The sequence below is a fragment of the Vidua macroura genome, chromosome 14 (assembly GCF_024509145.1).
Source record: "Vidua macroura isolate BioBank_ID:100142 chromosome 14, ASM2450914v1, whole genome shotgun sequence".
NCBI lineage: Eukaryota > Metazoa > Chordata > Aves > Passeriformes > Viduidae > Vidua > Vidua macroura.
The window spans coordinates 19,255,954-19,272,203 of record NC_071584.1 but is presented as its reverse complement, the minus strand read 5'-3'; positions in this window follow the sequence as shown (position 1 = coordinate 19,272,203).

Here is a 16,250-nt window from a genome sequence, read left to right as displayed (position 1 = left end):
AGAGTTCTGTTTGCCCAATCTTGAAGTCTGTCTTATATGACATTTTCAACTAAGTGAAAGTAAAATAAGGATACAGTGAAGTAAAATATATCCATTTATTTGACATTGTGGATTGTTTTCAGTTACTTGCAAAGTATTTGTATGTTATAACTGTGGTAACAATTTCTAAAAGACTTTAAGACTGTAAAATCACAACCTTTGATCATTTTGGTTTATTTAATTAGGATATGACCTCTAGGATAATTTTGTAGGGTATTTTTACCAGTGAGGGGCTGTAAGGGATTCAAGATTTTGCTCAGTATTTTACATTTAACATTAACTCATTAACATTAATATTCTGGATTTGGAAAGCATATTGAGGTAACCTATTGCCCTGACATTTTTTAGGATTATCTGTCAGGCAGGATGATGTGGGAGTTGTGTTGAAAGACTTTTTGAATGAGTTTGGGTTTTATCACATCTGAAAGCAAAAAGTTGAGTTGTTTCTGAAATTGATTGCGAACTGTTTTATTGCTGTAATTTTTAGGACAAGGGAAGACTTTTAAACTGTAATGTCCTCGATAGTAGGCAATTAATAAGTGGATAAATTGGGAACAAAAAATTTAATTCAGTTTTTAACTGATTTACTTTTAGTCGTTCTCTATCAGTGTTCCAGAAAAAGCATTAAAAAGCTGAGACCATTTCCTGTAATTCAGGAAAAGACAGGAATATTCTGAATAAAAACTACAAGCAGTTACCAGTGTTTAATTTTTCAGCAAACTTATTAATATACTGAAGATTTTTAAAGTCCTATTCCCAGTATGTATATGGTAATGTACTTTATTACCTTGTTTGGGGGTAAGATGAGTTGCAGCATCAAGTTTATTTCTGAGTTTTGGGCCCATCATGACCAGGGGGACATTGAAGGGCTGGAGCAGGTCCAGAGAAGGGAACGGAGCTGGGAAGGGGCTGGAGCCCCAGGAGGGGCTGAGGAAGCTGGAAAGGGGCTCAGCCTGGAGGAAAGGAGGCTCAGGGGGGATGTTCTGGCTCTGCACAACTCCCTGAAGTTTGGGGGGTGTCGGTCTCTTTTCCCAGATAATAATTGAGTGAAGAGGAAATGGCTTCAAGTTATGTCAAGGGAGGTTTAGATTGGATATTAAGAAAAAAAATGATCACAGAAAGGGTTGTAAAGCTTTGGAAGAAGCTGCCCAGGGAAGTGGTGGAGCCACCATCCCTGTAAGCCTTCAAGAAGGACGTGGCACCTGAGGGCATGGTTTAGCTGTGAGCACGGTGGTGGCACTGGATTGATGACCTTAAAACTCTTTTCCAACCCTGTGATTCCATGAATCTGGTCCATGGGAACATCAAGATGCTGCTGGGAACGTGTTTGAGCAGTTCATTGAAAACCTCTTCCTTCAGGTCTGTGATGCCTCAGGTTTTAGCTTTTCTATTTTTCACATTCTGTGCTGCTTTAGTGTGTGGGTCTGAGCTTCATATTAGGTGTTGGTGAGCTCTCTGCACAGAGCAGGGAGACAAAACAATTCCTTCTCCAGCTGGGCACCAAGGACAAATGATCCAAATCTCAGGCCCAAGAGCACAAACAGCGTGGGCTGGAGAGAGAAAAACAAGCAGGATGGGAGTGCATGGGCTAAAGCTGGAATGGGACAATGAACTGCAAGGTGCAAATGGAGCAGAGCTGATCCCAGTGAGAGCCCCCGGGAGCGCTCGTGCATTTTGGGACCATTTTGGTTCATCTTGGGTTCATTTTGGGACCATTTTGGTTCATCTTGGGTTCATTTTGGGACCATTTTGGTTCATCTTGGGTGCAGCCCTGGCTGGGCTCTGGTGCTGCCCAAGGTGGATCCATGGAGGAGATCCTTTAATAAATCCCTGCTTTATTCTTTAGCTCTGCCCAGCCTCTGTTCTAGGGCAGCCTTCCCAAGGCATCATCTGGGTACTTTTAGCCTCTGCACCTTCAGATGTTGTACAGTCTGTCATGGTGCATGAGGGAAAATGTTCTTGTCACTTCTTGAAGGCCTGGCATCATTCACAGGTTCCTCACCACGGTGCAGGAGAAATACACGTTCCTACTCCAACAAACTTTTATTGCACATGTTAACTTCTCCCTGAACCCATATTTTCTCTCCACCTTACTTAGTAAGGGATAATCACCAGAGGGTGACAAAAGGAGTCCCTGCTCCTGGTGTGGCTCAGAGTGTGACCTGCTGTGTCCTTTCAGTGTGACTTTACCAGGTTGTGAAGCTTGGCATGTGATCATTTACAGGTGAAGTGTACTTGTGCTTGAAATACAAAGACTTTTTTGATGCTTCTTAGTTTCTTCTCTCCCTGCCTGGTGTTATAAAATGTGCCCATTTGTGTAATCAGATGGTGGCACCTTCCTTGTTCCATCTTTGAGCAGTCTGGGTCATCTGTGAGTTCTGCAACGTTTTCTGTGCAAATGGCAAGTTGCATATTTTGCTTCTTACAGCTTCCTCTTTCATTTCACTTTATAAATTTCATGAGGTCAAAAAAGAAATTGCATGGAGAGAACAAAATATGTTTGTTTATCAGCTAGAAAGACAGTTTATAAAACCAAGAAGTCAATATTTTCGTTCAGGTAGAAGCAGAAACAGTCTGTGTAACCCATCTGCATTTAGAGATTCATTATACTTTTTAAGATCAGTGAAATTTCCAGAAAAAAAAATTATTTTAAATAAAAAAAATATACAGTATTGAAAATATCCAGTGTTAGTGCTTTGATTGAGGCATTTCAGGTTAAATGTGGGTTGGGTGATTAGATTTTACACTTTTATTTAAATGTTATTTAAATTTTTAGTACCTCCCCTCCTTTCAAAAAGGCATCTTGTGTTTATCAACAGAAACAGAAGTGCATTGGTTGAATTAATATCTTATCTAGTAACTCAGTAGATTGAGAGGCTGTTAACTTGGAGATGTTCTTATGTCTGTGTATCATTGTAGCCATTGCTGGTTATGATCATCTTGTTAATTCTGATTCCAACTTTTGCTTCAGCCTTTCATCTCCTGTTTGCCTTGCCAAGCAGTTGAGTGCCAACTGACTGCATTCATCAAAAATAATTTAGTTCCCTATTGAAAGCTTTTATAAAATGTCCAATATTGTCTGAGCCCAGCTTTTGGTGAAGTTGCACCAATACAGAAATTTTCACTTGAAAAAGCTCTGAAGACTATTTTTGCATCTTTGGTAATTCAAATTATATTGTTTCTGCATCATCATCCTTATACAGCCATGGAAAATTTAAGACAAAACATGCTTTTTACTTGATTATTGAAAGCAAACCTTTTTGTTGAAACTTTATATCTTTGTAAATACCAGCAAGGTGTAAAAATATGTACTCACTCTTCGTAAGTCCTCCTTTGTTAAGCTTTTCTCTTTACCAGCTGCATCACCTTACAGTGTTCTTCACACATTAATATGCATCAATTTTCTCTCTGTATTCTGTTTTATCAAGGGCTCCTCTTGTCCAGAATCTGTAGACTAAAGGAAGTCTGGAATAAGTCAACCTTTTCCCCTTACTCAAGATTAGATCCTCTATAAAGACCTGCTTGGCTTTTTTTTTCAGTAGGAGCTGAACACTGTATCTGTATTTTTCTTACTATTTTTTTTTTTTTACTAGAATTTTTATGTTTTCTGATGGAAACAAAGGGGTCCTGCAGTGCATTAGAGGGAAATCTCTCAGCAATGTCTCATTTTGTCAGCAAAGAAAATATTTATTGTAAATAAAAAATCTCTGAATTGCTTGTGGTTCATCAAATATGAAAACTTCCTACTTTACCTTCCCCCCTCAACTTTTTAACTGCTTAAGGATTCATCATCCAAAATTCTGGTAGCTGGGAGCACAACCTGCCACTGTTTATCCTTAGGATCTCAAATTCCCAAACAGTTAATCTTATTAAACAATATTTCTACATGCCAAGAAACCTTGTTTGTGTTTGCCAAGCCTTGAAGAAGAAAACCATTCCTCACCTAAAATTTTGTGGCAATAGAGACTTGTTAGAAAAATCTGCTCAGTTCCCACTTCTAGGGGTACCAGCAATTTTGTCAGAGAGTGGGGAAGAAATACACAGAAATAATGTAGGTGGTTAATTTAATTTTATGCATCTGTCATTGCCTTTCCAAACATATTTTCAACAAAGATGGAGTTATCCATACATGATCTATTTCTATAACCATTTTTAAAAAGGAAGAGGTTGCATTCTCACATCCAGCAATGGCAAATGTGTATAAAAACTTATGTATTTGCCCAAGCTACAGTTCTTTATTCAGAAATGCCATCTTTCTGTAGAGAAAGCAAACTCCAATATCAGGCCCCAGAAGTTGTTCTTGAATAACACAAATACTTTTTTCCAAGTGAAGTTAAAGGTTGTACATCCTTGGATAAGCATCTGGTTTTTACAGTGCAAACAACGATAAAGAAAGCAAAAGCTTGAATAAATCCAACTACATAACGTACAAAATGTCATGGCAGCAAAAAAAAAAAAAAAGGTTCCAAACCTTCAGAAGCCCTAGTGCTAATTTGATGCCTTTGTGAAGAATATTTTAATAGGAAGCTTCAGACTGTGACAAATCAGGTGCCTGTAGTAGTAAACTGGTTTCAGAGGGTTTTTTTTGTGGCTTTTTTTTTTAAGTACTTCATTAGGTGTAACTCTGCATAGGTGTGGATCTTTTGAACTGTCATTTACAAGAAAAAATGAAAACACTTTGTTATTGCGGAGTTCTGCTCAAAGTGCTGGTGGTTGTTGCTGGGTACATGAGATCACAGGGTGTTTGCTTGGGCCAGGGAAGTCATATCTGGTTTTTTTTGACATAATAAACATCTCAGACCACAGAGTGAGGCCAGTTGGCTTCAGCAGCAAGCTGAGGCACTGCCCTTCCTGCCATTTTGGTGTGGCGTAGAACAAACAGAGGCCCAATAATGCACAAACAACATATTTTAGGCTGTTGGGTTTTTCTCCAATATATTTAGAGTATTTTTTTTTTCCAGTCTACAGTGAAAGTAAAAGAAAGACAGAATCAGAGAAAACTAAAGTGGATGGTTTCTATTTATAATCATAATTTACTGTTTGAAGAGTAAGCTGCTGAAATGAAAATAACTCTTGACCGATTTTTGATAAAGGAATTTGGAACAAAATTCTTTTGATAGAACAGTAATAAAAAATGAGACAATACAAGCTGGGCATGATTGCTTCCAGATTCACTCATGTAACAGAAATTAGCAGCTCCTCTCTTTAACTCCATGCCCTGCTACTTGTTACATGCTGACCCGAGGTGAGGATTTCAGTTTATCATGGTTTAGGGTGCTCTTTGAAAATGCTTTGTGGAAAACTTTTTTTCTTGATGGAAATTTCAGTCAATATCAGCCAGAATAATAACTGGGAACTAATGAGAAGTAGGTACCAAAGAATTTCTTAATGTTTAGTCTTTAGAAGTCACACTTTTGAAGTTGTCCTTTTAACTTGAAACCAAAAAAAAAAACTTAGGAACAAGTAATTGAGGCATGGGATTGCTGATTTTAGATTAGTAAGACTCAATACACAGATCAGCTGGGTTGGAGATCCGAGTGCAGAAGCAGTCTCAGATAATTGTCCAAAAATTGATAATCAGGTGGGTACTCAGGAATTTCACAGCCCCAAATACAGATGGTCTTTGTTTTTGGGAACTCTTCATGTGTTCTGGTTTAGGGTGAACACTGTCATTGAACCACACCTCTGTTGATTTAAAGTCTTTGGCTTAAGGCTTGTGACTTTTGCAGTCCAGAGTGCAACAGAGAATGATCAGAGCAAATCTGAATCGTGGTGAAACAAAAAAGTGAGGAACTCAAGAGTTGAGAAATGAAAAAAAAACAAACAAAAAAAACAAAAAAAACACGTTCTCTGAAATTTCCTGTGGGGAGGAAGTGGAGAAAAGGGGAGATATTAAAATTATTTAAAAAAAAAAAAAAACAAAAAAAACCTGCAAGAAGAGAAGTTTTGTATTTCCCATGAGCAGCACTGGATGAGTTTCATGTGAATTTCAGGAGTGTTGTAAGTGGCTGCTCACTTCTCACTCACACACATGTTCATGGCTGTTATGCCCTGTTAGCTCTCATTTTCTAAGCTCCAGAAAAGCCACAGCATTTGTCTCTATGGTGGTGGCAATGTCTATTAATGTTATCTTTTGTGATTTCATCTTCTCATAATGTCTGAGAGCCCTGCTCTAAACTGGCAGTCTGTGATTGTGACGGGTGAGATAAAAATTTCAGTGAGATAGAGCAAACTCACGCTCCTGTGTGTGACAAATTGCAATGACAAGGCTGTGGTGATAGCAGCTTATGATGTGAAATGAAATCACAACCACAATGCCATAAAGATGTGTGCTTAGGGCAGCTTTACAGAGCTCCAAGTGAAAGAAGATGTGGTCACAATGTCTGGTGGGCACTCTGGTCCTTCCCTGCACTTCATTTTATTGCTGGAACTGGCCAGGGCTGCTCAATAAAAATACTTCATGCATTTCAGGCTTTTTTTTTTTTTTTTTTTTTTTTTTTTGTGGCTTTGCTGGGTGTCTCTATTCCAGCTCCTGTGTAATGGGTACAACCAACATCTGAAAACTGGCTGAATTCATGATACAGACACAATAATTGCTGTAATGTTGAAGATAGCCATTTGATTTGATTTGTTTGATTGGCTGAACGATCCAGCTGAAGAAAGTACAACAGGAAATGAGAAATAACAGCAGGCATAGAATGAATTCCATGAAACTTCAGGGGGTTGCATCAATTTATTTATTCATATTAGCAGTTCAGAGGACTGACAGGAGAAGTAACAGTGTGAATCTCTTCTTGCTGTCAAGGGCAAAATTCAATTGCCTAAATATTGAAATCTAAAGTTATTTTTTAGTTTTAAAGACAGCTTTGTGGGGCTGGCAGGGGTAAGGATGGATGGGACACCAGCACTCCTCTGAAGCAGCAGCCAGCAGCTACAGATGAAATTGCAAAATGCCACCAAAAAACCTGTACTTTCACAACAGAATTACTGAGTAGTGACCTTTATGGCAGCCAAAGTTTGGGATTCTAGGAGGCAAAAAAAGGTCTCTGGGAATGGCAGGAAACAGCTATTGCAAAACTGAAAAGTAATAGGATGCAAAATTTCTATAATTTTTAATAATCTCAAATGTTGTTAAGCCCCTAAGGGGAAAAAAAGAGTCTCTAAATCAGGATTTACACTTGGAGGTGATATCCTTCCAGTACGGAGAAATGTGCACTCAGAGGACAGCTGTAGATAGCCTTGAAATTATTTTAGCTTCCCAAAATGATCTACTAAATAAATTGCTGTTGAAGAACTGAGTTTTCAGCTTTCTGAATAATTAGATCAATAATCAAACGGGGGAAAAAAAAAGAAAACTAGAAAATAATTCCTACACAGGACCCACGCAGGAACAGTGTTGATAAATATTATTTTATTTATTAATTATTAATTAGGTTTGAAGTTTTTTTTTCCCCTAACATTATTATTCTATTTAAGCACCATTTAAAGGGTAATTATCATTTACCTCCTCTGCAGTTGCTGTCAGGCATACTCTGCTTCCATCCAAAGTCTGCTTTTGTCATTGATTTCTGTCCCATCACACAATTAAAACAATAAAAATGATGCTCTTAATGAAGAGGGAAGGGTGCAAACTAATAATTACCATAAACAGGTTTTCTGCTGTTGATTAAAGAACAAGCAATAACTGATAATGATGATGCAAACTATATTTCCTACCAATAGGTGCCAGTATAAGCTAATTAAGCTAAAGTATATAATGACAGTTTTAAAGGAGACATTAAAAATATATATTTAAAAAATCCAACCAATTCTCTTCATAATTTATCTTTTTGGGTGGGGCATAACCTTTCTTGGGAGAGATGATGGCAAAGGTTGTTCTGTCCCTTCCCTGCTGCTTTTCTCTCCTCCCTAGTACAGCTGAATATGAGCAACCCTTGCTTCTCTTTCTAGCTCTTAGATTTTGTTATCAGTCTCCTTTTTAGAACCAGAAATTCATGGAAGATCTTAATCAGGTAAAATTTGGAGGGAAGAAAAACAGCAGAGAGTGATACACTGCAGCTGAATCTTGCCCCTTCAGGTTTCAGCAGCTGGACCTTTTTTATAGGAAATAACTGTTTATTGTGGAAGAACAGATTTAACTCTCACTGCAGTGTTTCTTTAGTCAGATTTTCCATTTTAAGTGTCTAAGATGTACCTCAAACGTGGCCTCACAGACCATGGTGAGGCAGCCTCACCATGTTTTGTGTTTTGTGAGCAAAGCCATGGAGTATCACTGCATCCTTTGTGTGCAGCCTTCCCCTGTTTGGGGCTCTGTTGTAGATATCTGTAGCCAACCCTGTAATTTAATCTCATTCCTATTCAGTCTTAATGGAGAGATGACCTTTCAGCAGATTAGAATTGATTTGTTTATAAATCTGCTAGTCTTGTCAAAGCTTTGTTGTTACAGACAATAATTTTGCTATCATCTGCCTGATACTTATCAGTATATCATAGCAGCTGTAATGACTTTTTTTTTTTTATTTTCTTTTTTTTTTTTTAGCTCTTTTTCAGCTTTTATTGGAGCCACCTCCTCCAAAGCTTGGACAGTGACACTGGTGAAGCCTCTCTCTCTCCCTACCACATGAAATGTCACTGTTCCTTCTCTTCACTTTCTCGACTCCACTGTCATCTCAAGTGTGCTGAACGAGGCCAGATCAAACAGGAGAATATGAAAAGAATGAACTTGTCAACACCAGCAGAGTTTCTCAGCCCAAACTTTGCTTTCTTTTCAGTTGGCATGGTTGTATCACAGTTATGTTATCTGTGGAGACTCTGTTGCTCCTGCAGAAATTCAGATTGTGCCATTGCTGCTCTCCATATTGAGCCCTTCATCCACTTTACAGCCTGTCTTCACTTCCTCAGGGCTGTTTGGGTGGGGATTTTGTCTGGGTTTACTTTTATAGTAATTGAATAGAGCCTATGACAATACTCCTGTTCTCTGCAGGCTGCTTCTGCAAGGAGGGAGTGGGATGCACTTCCCAGATTTAATAGCAAACATGGAATGAATTGCTTTGCAGCTTTTTCAGTGCTGATTGTGAGTTTCTTATCACATCAGCCTTCCAAGCATACAGGTGTTTGTACAGAAAGGCAGATTTGGAGAACTGCTAAGCTAAAATGTGCAGAGGAACGTCCTGTTGGTGGCAGCAATAACTTACATTTAACTTGTTAGGAGTTGTGAAGGTGACAGAGCTCCTTTGCAGCCCGTGGTGCCTGTGTGCAGTAATGGGCTTGCTGTGCATTTGAACGCTCTACATTGATTCTTATCTCTTAATAGCCTTTTAATCCAGACTTCAAATCACACATCGGGTGTAATGTACAGCTAATGCTTTGCATAAGCTTGTGAGTCTGGACTAAAGAGTAGTGATATGCCAGGGATGTTTGTAATTCCAGAAAAATTACCCTGGTTCTGGTGTTTAAGGGTTTGGGGGATTTTTTTGGTATGTGTTTTGTTGGTGGTGGTTTGGTTTGTTTTTCGTTGGGTTATTTTTGTTTGATTTATTTTGGTTTTCTTCTTTGTTTTGTTTTGGGATTTTGTTGTTGTTGGGATACTTTTTTTAGGAAAAAAAACATGATCCAGTCCCTGTGTGTTCTTCAGGGTGTCATAACAAAACATTTATAGTTTCCCCACTCATAACACATTTTGGATACTGATGATACAGCTCTTCTTCCAGGGAAAAATGACTGGTGGGGAGTTGGTCGTGGTGTGTGTTGCACAAAACCATCCAGCAAAATGCAAGGGGACACGTGTTTTAACTCCAGTTTGGGTTGCAGGCAGTAACTGGTCACAGAGGCCAGTTTGGGCTGAATGTGCACTAAACAATTATTTGAAGTAGAAGCAAGATGGTTCTTTTAAGGGTAAAACTTCCATTTCAGTACCTGAAGGGGCTACAGAGAGCTGGAGAGGGGCTTTGGGCAAGGATGTGGAGTGTCAGGACAAGGGGGAATGGCTCTGAGCTGAAGGAGAGTAGGTTTAGATTGGATATTAAGGAAAAAATTCTTGCCTGTGAGGGTGGGGGGGCCCTGGAATGGATTTCCTGGAGGAGCTGTGGCTGCCCCTGGATCCCTGGCAGTGCCCAAGGCCAGGCTGGATGGGGCTTGGAGCACCTGGGACAGTGGAAGGTGTCCCTGCCCATGGCACAGGGTTTGAAAGGAGATGATCTATAATGTCCCTTCCAACCCAAACTCACGATTCTCTGATCTCCATCTGTATCATTCTAAATCATACCACAGGGCATTATTGCCCTGCAGTGTAGTGCCAGGTGCTGGAGCTGTTTTGCACAAGGACTTGGACACAAAACTTTAGAAGATCACGGGCATTTATGTGGCTTTCAGGGGCTGCTTCTGTGCTGCAGCTCCCAGTCTGAGGCAGGGGGATGCAACTGAGCAATGCCCCAGCAAATCCTGGCAGTGACCACTTGGGAAGTGTTTGCTGGGCTTAGTGAGGAGCAGATCCCTCAGATCCCTGCCTGGCAAAGGACAGAGTCCAGACAGAAAGGACAGACTGAAAGCAGCCACCCCCAAAATGTTAATGAGCTGCCATAACTATTTTAATTTCAACCATCTGTACTCAAAAGCAAGGCAGTCTCTCCAGAAGAACTGTCTGCTGGGGAAAATCTAGATAGGCCTGGAGCACCTGGGCTCTCAGGGAGTGCTGGTGCCAGTGGCTTTGTCACGATTGTCCCCTCCTGGGCTCTAATCCCAAATGTCAGCTCTGCTCTCACGTCTCGGAGCAAGGCACAACGTTCCTGCTGAGCACAATTGCATGTGTAGGTGTAACTTGAGCTCAGTACTCACTGTCCTTTCTCTTCTAGGAGGAATTATTCCATTCCTGCTCCTCTCCCTTCTGGGAACAGAGCAGACACTCTTGTGTCTTGTATCTCTTCCAGCTCTGCCAGAGATTGTACCAGGTTACTACAGAGAGGAGATGAAGTTGTCATTTTGTTGTTCTGTTTGGCACCTGGCTGGGAGTTTTGTCCACTTATTTATTCCCCCTCTACCACCCTCCAGATTAAGTTAGGCAAAACTCTTCAGTTTGCAATGATGGGGGTTGTTTTCCTCTCTAGTTGCAAAGAAAATATTCCCATTTCACTGACATTAGCACTTGCAACATCCCAAGACTTTTAAATGAAACTATTTTTAACAGAGTCATTTTGGAGTCAGTAAATTAAACCAGAATTTTGTCCCCCAGATCTCATTTCTAAAGCTGCAGGATACATATAATGTATATCTTATGGCAGGTAAGTTTTGTACAGAATCTCCTGTATTAGCACATTTCTACACAAAAGCAGAGGTTGCAAGGCTGTCTTGGACAGTTGCAGAAGAGTTGTCCATGGCCATTAACTGTCATCCAGCACTTTAAACACACTGTATAATATTATTTCATAAATGTACTTGGCATCCAGGGGTCCAATACAATCTGATAAAAAGCATAAATTTATTGCTTTTTATCTGAAGTCTTCCCAACTTGTATGTATTTTCTTATCTCAAGGTGTCAATGCCTGTTATTTCCTTGTCCTTATTTGGCTTTGTCAAATATGAGTTTGTGTCTCAGAAATTATTTTATTGTGTTTATATTCCATATGTCATACTTCACTGAAGATAGGACACTTACAGAATTGCTGTTCATTTGTGTTTGTGTCATTGCACTTTGCAAAGGTGTTTCTTTGCACAGGAAGTCCTCCAGTGCTTTTTTTGTTGTGGAACTAAAATTTTTTTTTTTGTGCTGAATGAATGGTTAAGACATCTCCCCACCCAATATTTAGTTACTGTTTTTTCCCTCAGTGCTTATTTTTGTGCATGAACATTTAGCATATTTGGCTGCAAAGAGAAAGGCAAATACAAAGCACATGAGGGTTGATTTTCTGCATTGTCTGTATTCCCAGCCAGCTATGTCAGCCAAGATCCATGCCTAAAATAAATACAGCTATTTTTTTTTTGTTCTGGATAGCTTTTCCAGCGTGTACACTGAATTGTGACAAAATTGTTTGCTTTGTTGTGAACATCAGTCCATGGATTCCCAAACCCTCCCAGCAGCTGTGGCAGAGGAGGGAAGGCAGGGATGTTCTCATCTGCTGGGTTAAAAGCATTTGGCATTTGGGGAACCAGCTAAAGCACAGCACGGAGTGTGGGCCCCACAGGCTCTGCCTTTCCATCTTCCTGAACAGTCTTCAGCTAAGAAAATATTCCAGAAGGCAAGGGCTCCTTGATTTGTGGCCAATAGCTTTTTTTTCTGGGGAGAACTTGTGTTGCTCACTGTGCCAGGCTGAAGGGCTGCATGTGCTGAGGAACAGGCTGCAATCAAATCACCCTCAGCCCTTGGTGACGTCTGGACTATTTGGCTTGATGATTTTTCTGTCAGGACTTTAAAACTATAAACAGGTTAAGGGAAAAGTATTGTTATCAAGCTGGACCAGTGAGTTTTATGACCTTCAAAGAAGCTGCAGGTGCTTCATTCTCAAAGGGTTTGAGGTTTTTTTATAAGTATTATGTCTTGTGTTGTGTCTCCATCATCTTTTCTATTTTTTCCAGGTTGTGCTGAGCACTGTGTTCCATTCCCTAGCTCTGTTCCCAAACTGACTGCTCTGAGCTTGCAGATATGAATGACAGTCCAAGCTGTCTTTGGGATTTGATGGAAATAAACTCTCTGAAGTACCAAAACCACATCTGACTCGACAGAAAATAGGAACTTTGTGGGTAGTTGGATGGTGCAAGGTGGAAAGGGAGGTGTGAGCAGTTGTTTTTCTGTTTTTAAGACGGAGTTTGGCCTAATTAAATTCTTAGAGTATTAAATGTGCTAGAGTATGCTGTGAAAGAACTCTAAGAATACACTGACAATGTTTGAGAATCCAAGTCAGTAACTTGTCAGTGTCAGACCTTTGAACTGATTTGGTTTTGTTCTTCAGCTTACAAAGCACTTTCTTAATTAGATTAGCCTGCCACAGGCTCTTGGCAAATTCCAGCTTTAGTGGCAATGAGAACAAACACAATTAATTAATCCATACATAAAAAAGGAAGGAATAAATGGTCCTATTACCCTGGCAGGAAAAACTCTGCTGTAACCTCAGAGTCTCACTGGCACATGTTACAGTTCTTTAATGCAGCCATAGGTTAGGCAAATGTGTCTCGTGGAAAGCATGAAAAATTTTGACATATACTTCAAAATTCACTCTCATTTATAAAATTGCAACCCAGCTGCTTGTTTTTCACTTCCAAGGGTTACAAATTTTCCATTTCAGAAAGACAAAACTGGCCTCGGGAGCACCTTGTGTCCCTATTACAAACATTTAAAGTTGGCATTAATATTTATTTCAGTAATGTTGCTTCAAAGTATGGTCTGATGTTTTAATTTTGCATGACATTTGAGAAGCAGCATAGTCTAAGTGATTTTCTGTAAATACGTTGACTTTATAATATTAAAGACTTTATTCTTTGGTGCAAGTTAATAGCACTGTTACCATGGAACACTTATTCCTTTAATTTCATGTAAATTTAAATTTTATGATGTTTGCTTCTCCAAGATGATATAATCCCTTTTTATTGAAAAGAATCACAATTATGGAAATGATGATATCCAAGGAGACAAGCAGCAATTAACTGTAAAAGACAGGCTGTTACCAAAAGAGTTTACTCTCAATGAACAGAACAGAACCTCCTTTAAAATAAACCTTTATTTAAAGAAATCAATTTGGCATAGTTTCTAAAAGAAAGCAATTCATTCAGACAGAAGTTTCTAGTCTTAGCAGCATGTTCAGTAATATATTTGAGGTTTTTTCCTTTGACTCCAAATTCATTATTTCTGTACACAGAACACGGAGAGCAGAAAGCTTCAGCATCTCTGTGGACTCTGCTGGCTTTGCCTCCAAGGAAGCCCAAAAAAAGATTTGTCATTCTCCAGGAGGCTATTAATGAAGCAAAATAATCATCTGTGAACACGGAGTTCCTCAGTCTGGTGGTCTTTGAGCAACCTGGTCCAGTGGAGGGTGTCCCTGTCCATGGCAGGGGTTGGGACTGGGTGACCTCCAAGGTCCCTTCTAACCCCAACCATTCCTTGACAGTCACTGGTCACAGCTCTGGAAATGTAAAATAATGCCCAGAGGAGCTGTGTGGGTTAATACCAACCTCCTGGAGAAGGCCTGGATTTGGATCCAGCCGAGTGCTGTGTTTTTCTCTGACACTCCAAATGACGCCACAGTCTCCCGTGTGCTTTGGAATGCTCTCCAAAATGTTCACAGATGGCTTGAGAATGTACCTAAGAGTCATCTCTCCTTGGATATCTTCCCTGTGCTTGGTGGGAGAGTGGTGCTGCTTCAGACACGGGCAGATATTGCAACTGCAGGCAGTGGATGTGCTGCCATAAATTAGAATTCATTTTGTTTTCCCAGTTCCCTGTGTGGAGGACTGAGCAGTGCTGGAGGAGCAGGAAATAGCAGCTGGTTTCTAGAGAACAGTTTTTTTCCTCCGTAATTTTGATACTCTGTTAAGGAGCCTGAAGGGAGATTGTGAAAGGGAAAAGTGGAGGTGAGGGTGGGATTTGGATGGGTCGGAGGGCAAGCCAAGGGTGTCAGAGATTAAAGTGCAGCACAGCTACAGGACAGGGTCACACACGAGCTCCTAAAATCCTCCCTGTCCCTGCAAACCAGGTAACACTCCTAACAGCAGATGTACTTTTCCTTGCCTCTTTGCAGGTAATAGCTGTGAACAAACTCTGGGGCCAGGGCTGTATTGTCCAAGAAAAAACACAGATGTGCTTTTCCTCCTCCACTTTCTCTGCCAGAGAATCAGCCGAGGGAGCAGCCTGGGCAGGGCTCCACCAGACTTTAGGGAGGGCTGCTGCTCCAAGCAGAGCTGTTGGAGTTGTGCATGAGCTCGGGAAAGCCTCGTGGCTGCCAAGAGCCTGAAGAGTGTCAATAGATTCTGTGTGCTTTAAATCACAGAGCTGCCAGAAAGTTTCATAGCTGCAGATAACTGCAGTTAGTGCACCTGGGAAAATATTTTTTCCATTAGTGGCCTTCCCTCAATGAAAGTCAAATATGAAATAAAAAGCTTCCCTCACCTCAGGAAAGGAAAATAGGCTTCAGAATTTGTCTAGTAACTGCAAAGCAGAGAGACTTCATCTTATGCATTCTATTTGCACTTCTCAAAACATTTTATAACATGTTAAACAGTAGGTGTGGTAAACACATAGTTTCACATTTTATAGGTGGGTCAACACTGAATATAGAGATATCCTGTAAACTCTACATTGAATACCTTCTCATACAGGGTTTTTATCTGTAATTGTAGTCACAGAGATATGAGGTTGTATGCTGGACAATTACCTGGCCTGAACATTGAACAGAGACAATATCAACTTGGAATTGCACAGCTCTTTGTTCCTTTTGTTTTAGCTTTTTTTTTTTTTCTTTGGTGGTTTTTTTGTTTTTTTTTTAATAATTTTATCATTTAAGGGCTGTTTTTTCCCCCCATTTCTTAGATAAACTCCAAATTGTGAAAGGATTACTGTTCCCTTAGAGCTGAATGTCAGACAAGTGCCAGTAACGTGGGTGATATGCTTTCCTGGGCTGGGGTTAAGGTGCAATTGTGAGGACCATAGAGAGGAATTTCAGAAAGTTTTTTGACACTGCAAAAAGGTTGTAATAGACTGTGCAGGAGCAAAGTAAAATTGGCATTTTCAGTGCAGAGTGAATGTCAAGTCATGGAAAGGTGTTGACCTCCAACCATCAATTTTAGCTCCGTTCCTTCTCTGTGCTCCCAAGTGCTGTGCCCCAAAGTTGCCAATACCTCACAGCTGGCATTGAAACCCAGCCAGCTCAGAAAATCTCTGTGAAGTGCTCTGATGAGATTTTCTCCAGTGAATGTTGTGTTTAAGAGGTGGGCTTGATCATGTCTCTTAAAAGTATTTTGGATGTCACGTGGGATAATATTTAGAAAGGTCAGTGTGGAGCAGTTAACCAGAAAAATCCACCTAAGTGTAGTTCAGGTGTGGCTTTCTCAAAAATAGATTTTTTTTCTTTTTTTCCTATGAACCAAGCAAACCTCTAGCAAACTGACTGAAAAGCTGAGTTTCAACAGGTTGGAACTCACTCTGTTTATGCTTTATTAATGAAAAATCAACCCCCAGGCAGAAGGGGAATGTTGATGATGATCACTTTGTAATGCCTGTACAGCAAAAT